Here is an 8,338-nt window from a genome sequence, read left to right as displayed (position 1 = left end):
AAATTATAGATACGTTGGAGACGTATCACCCACAACTCATTGTCTTCTACTCGTGCAAATCATCTACGCATAGACATGGCTCGGATGCCACTGTTAGGGAACGTAGCATGCAATTTCAAAAGTTTTCCTATGATCACACAAGATCTATCTAGGAGATGCATAGCAATGAGAGGGGGAGAGTGTGTCCATGTACCCTTGTAGACCGAAAGCGGAAGCGTTAGGTTAACACGATTGATGTAGTCGAACGTCTTCACGATCCAACCGATCTTAGTACCGAATGTACGGCACCTCTGTGTTCAGCACACGTTCAGCTCGATGACGTCCCTCGAACTCTTGATCAAGCAGAGGGTCGAGGGAGAGTTCTGTCAGCCCGACGGCGTGGTGACGGTGATGGCGATGTGATCCGCACAGGGCTTCGCCTAAGCACTACGACACTATGACCGGAGGAGTAAACAATGGAGGGGGGCACCGCACACGGCTAAGAGAACAAGATGTGCCTTTGGGGTGCCCCTCGCCCCCGTATATAAAGGATGAGAGGGGAGGCCGACCCTAGGGGCACAACAAGTGGGGGGAGTCCCACTCAGACTCCTAGTCCTAGTCGGCTCCCCCTTCCTTCCAATGGAGAGGGGGAAAGGGGAAATAGGGGGAGAGGGAGAAGGAAAGGGGGGCTGCGCCCCCAACCCTTTTCCAACTCGGACAGCTATGGGGGCACACCTCCTGTGGCCTTCCTCCTCATCTCCACTATGGCCCATGAGGCCCATTAACTTTCCCGGGGGATTCCGGTAACCTCCCGGTACTCCAAAAAAATCCCCGAACCTCTTCGGAACCATTCTGGTGTTCGTACATAACCTTCCAATATATGAATCTTTACCTCTCGACCATTTTTGAGACTCCTTATTATGTCCGTAAACTCATCCGGGACTCCAAACAAACTTCGGTCACCAAAACACATAACTCATAATACAAATCGTCATCGAACGTTAAGCGTGCGGACCCTACGGGTTCGAGAAATATGTAGACATGACCGAGACACATCTCCGGTCAATAACCAATAGCGGAACCTGGATGCTCATATTGGTTCCTACATATTCTATGGAGATCTTTATCGATCAGACCGTAATAACAACATACGTTATTCCCTTTGTCATCGGTATGTTACTTGCCCGAAGTTCGATCGTTGGTATCATCATACCTAGTTCAATCTCGTTACCGGCAAGTCTCTTTACTCGTTCCGTAATACATCATCCATCAGCTAACTCATTAGTCACATTGCTTGCAAGGTTTATAGTGATGTGCATTACCGAGAGGGCCCCGAGATACCTCTCCGATACTCGAGTGACAAATCCTAATCTTGATATATGCCAACCCAACAAACACCTTCGGAGACACCTGTAGAGCATCTTTATAATCACCCAGTTACATTGTGACATTTGATAGCACACAAGGTGTTCCTCCGGTATTCGGGAGTTGCATAATCTCATAGTCAGGGGATATGTATAAGTCATGAAGAAAGCAATAGCAATAAAACATAACGATCATTATGCTAAGCTAACGGATGGGTCTTGTCCATCACATCATTCTCTAATGATGTGATCCCGTTAATCAAATGAAAACACATGTCTATGGTCAGGAAACTTTGATTAACGAGCTAGTCAAGTAGAGGCATACTAGGGACACTCTATTTTCTCTATGTATTCACACATGTATTAAGTTTCCGGTTAATACAATTCTAGCATGAATAATAAACATTTATCATGATATAAGGAAATACAAATAACAACTTTATTATTAACTCTAGGGCATACCTTCACATTTTCCCTTAGGGACGCGATGGTGGGTTGCAGATGTACTGCGGTGACATAAGCTATCTCCCTTCTTCCCTAAACATTCGATGGTAGATTATCATAGACCGCCTTTAGGTACATCCAGTGGAAACCCTTAATCAATGTTCTATAACCTATCATGGGAATAAATGGTGGTGGCATATGTGATATGTGGCCATGACATGTATGCACATATATGTACTTGGGTGCCAAAGAATAAGCGGTTTTCATTTCTGCTTGCTCGTGGGCAGCATGCTTCAATGAACTATGTCCAAATCATCCTCACCGTCCTCAAAACCTGTCCCTTTGAGTTTCTCTTCTGAGGTGCACCATGGCCACCTCGACCCCTCCCACGGAACCTACCACGAGGGTAGGTTGACCTGCGGGCTATCTCCTGGCTGCCCTGGATCACTCTCCTCTTTGCTAGTAGACACTTACCCCATTATATGTTTGTCGGAGGATGTACTCCATCCCTACATTCTTCCATGCCACGACCAAGGAGGCCACAAAACTACACAAAACTAGTCAATTTTCTTGTACTTGATCTTAAGAAAAATTCTCTCACCGGCGAGATTCAGGGGCGTCCAACAGATTAACGGCGTTGAGACATCTATGCTTGCCCACACACGCACATAATTCCCTTCAAAGTACCAAGTTGGATTGAGCTCGGTACTCTGGACTATGTTGATTCTCCTTGCCAACTGATCAAATATGGGTTCCTTCCAGTATAGGTTTGGGATTTTATGAATTTGAGCCCAAACTGGCGCCCTCTGCAAATTTATCGATTCCAATGCGCGTTTACCGTCAAACTCCTCGCTTAGCACCATAAGGCCACGGAAGATCCATGGACTATGGAACATTACCCGCTTCCAAACTCCAAGGCACAAAACATGGATCACGAACAAGTTGTCGTCCACCTCTCTACAACAACAACTAGATGGGCCTCCTCCTTTGTGATCTTCCCGATCTCCTCTTCTCCCACATAGACCTCGCCAAGTTCCCCCACTGGTATAGCGAGGTGCTATACAAATGGTTTTTAACCCCTTTTTGCGATGATATTTTGAACCATCGCTGTGTGAGTGTGTGCGATACGGGGGTCCTTCCCACATGACCCAGAAAAACGTTGGGGATAGGGAGCCTTGATGCATACAGTTGTCCCTATAAAAGTGTTCACTACAAAAAAAGAAACATCTGTGAAATTTTGGGCCGAACGAAAAAAAATTATGTCATACGTATGACACTTCTATGACAAAACCTGGTATCATCGTAGATGTGGTGGGCTCCTACTTCTATGACCAAAAATCATGACAGAAAATGGGCTTTTCGTCCTAGCCGGGCCGGAGACGCAGCTGCATGACATTCTTTGGGCCGTCCATGACGGAAAAACCATGGTAGAAGCGAGGGCGAGGAAAATATCAGGATGTTCCCGGTTATGGTGGGTGGTCGGGGCCGAGCGGTGCGTGTTTCTCTCGTACACGCACGTGCGTGGGTGCGAGGCGTTGGGCTCTAACTGAACCCGAGCGATTGCACTGAAGGCTACGCGTTATTGAACCCGAGCGATCGATCGATGGCTGTTAACTGAACCCGATCGAGCGATTCCTTCGCTACTGCTGCTAACTGAAGCCGATCGATGCTGCCTCTGGATGAACAATGAGCATTGCTGGGGGGTGGTTGGATGAACAGTTCCCGGTGGGGGTGGATGAACAGGACTCCGAGGTGTTGCCTCTGGATGAACAGGACCGCGATCGATCGAGCCAGTTGGGGCTAGATGAACAGGACCCCGTGGAAGGCTGGATGAACAGGACCACCCTGTGGGGGGCTGGATGAAACAATAGACGATGGAGGGCTGGATGAACAGTATCCCGTGGAGGGGTGGTTGAACAGGAACCCATGGAGAGGGCTGGTTGAACAGTAGCCGGTGGAGTAGCGCGTGGTGGAGGATGAACAGTAGCCCGTGGAGGCTGGAGGGTCGATGGTGGAGATGAACAGTATCCCGTGGAGCCCCGTTTTGCGGTACGCCACACCCCTCCTGATGAACAGGACCCCCGTTTCGACTGTAGCGCTCCAACACAAGTCCGTTTCCTCCGTTTTGCGGTACGCCACACCCCTCCCGATGAACAGGACCCCCGTTTCGACCGTACGAGGTCCGTTTCCTCCGTTTTGCGGTACACCAGACCCCTCCTGATGAACAGGATCCCATTTCGACCGTGGCTGATCGAACACAAGGCCGTTTCCTCTGTTCTGCGGTACGGCAGGCCTCGTTTCCATCGGCTGTTCCATCCAAGCCTTCCCGATGAACATGACGATGCATTCCATTCCGACCCAGCCGGTTGGCTCCCCATGAACACGACGACGACACAGTTTCTCTGTTCCGACCCAGCCATGTACATGAGCCCTGGCCGTACATATGCGTGAGTAGGTGTTCGAGACCCTGCCCATATGTACGTACGCGGTCGTATTTTCTTTCTTGCACACTAGCCGTTGTACGTACGCGTACATGCTACGGGCGCGCCTCTACTACGACACGTGTGCGCCTCTACATCGACCAGTATGCATGTACACGTTTGTGACCAGAATGACAACGCTACGTACGCAACTACCAGGTGGGTCCCGACTGTCATGCACTTCCTTGCGTGCGAAGATGTAGCTAGTGGGTCCCAGCAGTCAGGGGGCAAATCATTTTTTATCCCGGACGCACTTCCTTGCGTGCGAAAATGTAGCTGGTAGGTCCCAGCAGTCAGGGGGGGACGTTTTTTCTCGTGAAATATGGTTGCCCGTCTGGTGGGTCCCTGCTGTCGGGTTGAGGAATCATTATTTTACGCGTAATAAGGAGGCACTTCCTTGCTGCGGCCGTGGACCCAGCTGTCAGCCTCTCCACGTACAGTCCACGTCTGATAGAAGCCGTTCCTTGACCATGTTGACCACGCCACGCCGAGAGCACCAGGGCGGTGGACGACGACGAGGCCTAGGAAGGGGACGACGTGGAGCCGGGGAAGACGCAACAATCAATGCCCACACGTAGAGGAGTATGAGGGTTCACTGGTTTGCTGTGGTGTGAGGCTGTCGTCGCCACAGAATAATAGGGGGTGTGGGTGAGTAGAGGGATGGCCTGCCTAGCGGTGGGAGTAGTAGGGGGCGGTGAGGCCTCCGTCGCATCGCAGCCGGTCACGGGAGGCAGGAGCATGAGGCACGACCGGCGCTGGTTTGGGCGGCTGGAGCAAGAAGACCAGAGGTTGAAGAAGCACTACGGCCGTTGGATGGACATTGTACGGTCACTGGAGCTAGAATCATGGATATTGACTAAGTTGACAAAGCCCTCCATCCCCGTCAACTTAGTAGGCCCATAAGTGAGTCTGCCACTATACTGGGTCCCAGCTAGCAGGGGGAGTATTCATTTTTTTGTGCGTAATAAGGAGGCACTTCCTTGCGTGCCAAGATGTAGCTGGTGGGTCCCAGCAGTCAGGGGGAAATGTGTTTTCATGAAATATGGTGGCCCGTCCGGTGCGTCCCTACTATCAGGTGGAGGAATAATTATTTTGCGCGTAATAAGGAGGCACTTCCTTGAGGCCATCGTGGACCCAGCTATCAGCCTCTCCACGTACAGCACTCTTCCGATTGAAGTCATTCCTTGACCACGTTGACCACGCCGCGCCGAGAGCACCAGGGTGGTGAATGACAGCGAGGCCTAGGAAGGGGACGACACGGAGCCGGGGAAGACGCGGTAGTGGATGCCCATGCGTAGAGGAGTATGAGGGTTCACTCGTTCGCTGTGGTGTGAGGCTGCCATCGCCACAGAATAACAGGGGGTGTGGGTGAGTAGAGGGATGGCCTGGCCAGCAGTGGGAGTAGTAGGGGGCGGTGAGGCCTCCGCGGCATCGCAGCCGGCCACGGAAGGCAGGAGCACGAGGCATGACCGTCGCTGGTTTGGGCGGCTGGAGCAAGAAGACCGGAGGTTGAAGAAGCACTACGGCCGTTGGATGGACATCGTCCGGTCACTGGAGCTAGAATCGTGCGTATTGACTAAGTTGACAAAGCCTTTCGTCCCCGTCAACTTAGTAGGCCCACAAGTCAGCCTCCCACTATACTGGGTCCCAGCTTGCAGGGGGAGTATTCATTTTTCTGTGCGTAATAAGGAGGCACTTCCTTGCGTGCGAAGATATAGCTGGTGGGTCCAAGATGTCAGCGGCGGTAACGTTTTTTTTCCAGGAAATACAGAGGCCCTTTCGGTGGGTCCCAGATGTCAGGTGGAGGAATCATTATTTTGCGTGTAATAAGGAGGCATTTCCTTGCGTGCGGCCGTGGACCCAGCTGTCAGCCTCTCCACGTACAATCCACTTCAGATGCATGTCGGTCGTTGACCATGTTGACCAGGCCGCGCCGAGAGCACCAGGGCGGGGACGACGGCAAGGCCTAGGAAGGGAACGACACGGAGCCAGGGAAGACTCGGCAGTTGTTTCCCACGCGGAGGGGAGTATGACTGTGTGAGGGTTTACTGGTTTGTCTGCCGTCACCCAAGAATAACAGCAGGTGTGGGTGAGTAGAGGGATGGCTAGACCAGCGATGGGAGTATGGTGGGGCGGTGAGGCCTATGCGGCAGCACAGCCGGCCACGGGGAGGAGGGAGCAGGCAGTCCCGCCGGCGCTTGTTTGAGCGGCTGGAGTAGGAAAAGCAGAGATTGAAGAAGCACGACGGCCGTTGGATGGACATCCAACAGTCACTGCTTGTGCGTCAACCTTTTTTTAGGAAAGCCTCAAATCTGTGGAAAACAACATACAACCCATCTACCATTATTTCTAATAATTTACACCCATTTGCTAATTCTTAAGGTTTTTTTGGAGCCCATATTCTTTTTGTTAGCATTACAGCCCATATTGTGGCCACGGTTAAACAATTATATGAAATTTTGCATATTTCGGTGCGGTCCGAACTGTTTTTAATCCCGAAATTTCGAGTCACTTTCAAACTGATTTTAAAAATAAATGCATATCAATATAAAATCCAACAAATTGTCCATGCATAAAAATCAATGCAATTTAAAATCTCGAAATGAAAAAAAAGAATTTTGAAACTAATTGCCTGTTTGATGTGTTTTAAAAATGTACAACCCATTTCTCAGTACTGATAGGCCATTATCTCGGCCAGCCGAATGAAGCTCTCCTCGTCTTGAAAGATTTGCAGCCCAACATGCTTGACAACGCGACTTATTTGGCAAATCACAAAAAACTGGGCTAGCCATTTTCAGAAAGAAAAAAAAACTACTGGGCTAGTCTGTGGTAAACATAAAAGAGAAGGCTGTCTAGACAGGCCAGAGTGCCCCACACAGCCCAGTTGACACCCTGCTTCCATCTCAAAAACAAATTAGATAAATGCCACTCCAATTATGGTGATTTATAAAAATGCCACTGCAATTTCCAAACTTTGAAAAATGCCACTGCAATTTTTGCAAACTTTGGAATGCCACTGCAATTTGCAAACTTTGAAAAACGCCACTCCAGACTTCGAAAAATGCCACTAGAAATGGCATGAAATGACATTTTTCAAAGTTTGGAAATTGCACTGGCATTTCTCGGAAACACCAGATTTGGAGTGGCATTTATCAAATTAACCCAAAACAAAAATAATTGGGCGAGCTGCTGGGTCCCTGGTGTCAGCCGCTCGTTGTGCAATTCTCTCGTTTATTGACTACGTTGACAATGGCATGGGACCAAGATGTCAAAAATCCATTAAAAGGAGCCATTTTTTATTGGCTTGAAATAAGGAGGCACTTGCTTGCGTACTGCCATGACCATGGCGGGTCCCTGCTATCATCCTCTCCACGTACACTCATCTGCTGATTGTGTACGCGTCAACTTGGTAGGCCCACAAGTCAGCCTCTAAACTCGTAGAGGACAAATACAACTGATACGTCTCCAACGTATCTATAATTTTTGATAGTTCCATGCTATTATATTATCAACTTTGGATGTATTATATGCATTTATATGCTATTTTATATGACTTTTGGGACTAACCTATTAACCCAGAGCCCAGTGCCAGTTTTTGTTTTTTCCTTGTTTTAGAGTATCGTGGAAAAGGAAAATCAAACGGAGTCCAATTGACCTGAAACTTCACGGAACTTATTTTTGGACCAGAAGAAGCCCACGAAGTATCGGAGGTGGACCAGGAGAGCCTCGGGCTGCCCACGAGGGTGGGGGGAGCGCCCACCCCCCTGGGCACCCCCCTGCCTTTTGGACAGCCCGGAGATCCACCGACGTACTTCTTCCTCCCATATATACCAAACTTCGAGGAGCAGAATAGATGGGGAGTTCCACCGCCAGAAGCCTCCGCAGCCACCGAAAACAAATCTAGACCCGTTCTGGCACCCTGCCGGAGGGGGGAATCCCTCTCCGGTGGCCATCTTCATCATCCCGGCGCTCTCCATGACGAGGAGGGTGTAGTTCACCCTCGGGGCTGAGGGTATGTACCAGTAGATATCTCTTTGATCTCTCTCTCGTGTTCTTGAGGTGGTACGATCT

This window comes from Triticum aestivum, chromosome 3A (assembly GCF_018294505.1).
Source record: "Triticum aestivum cultivar Chinese Spring chromosome 3A, IWGSC CS RefSeq v2.1, whole genome shotgun sequence".
In the NCBI taxonomy this organism is placed as follows: Eukaryota; Viridiplantae; Streptophyta; class Magnoliopsida; order Poales; family Poaceae; genus Triticum; species Triticum aestivum.
This window is presented reverse-complemented; position numbering follows the sequence as displayed.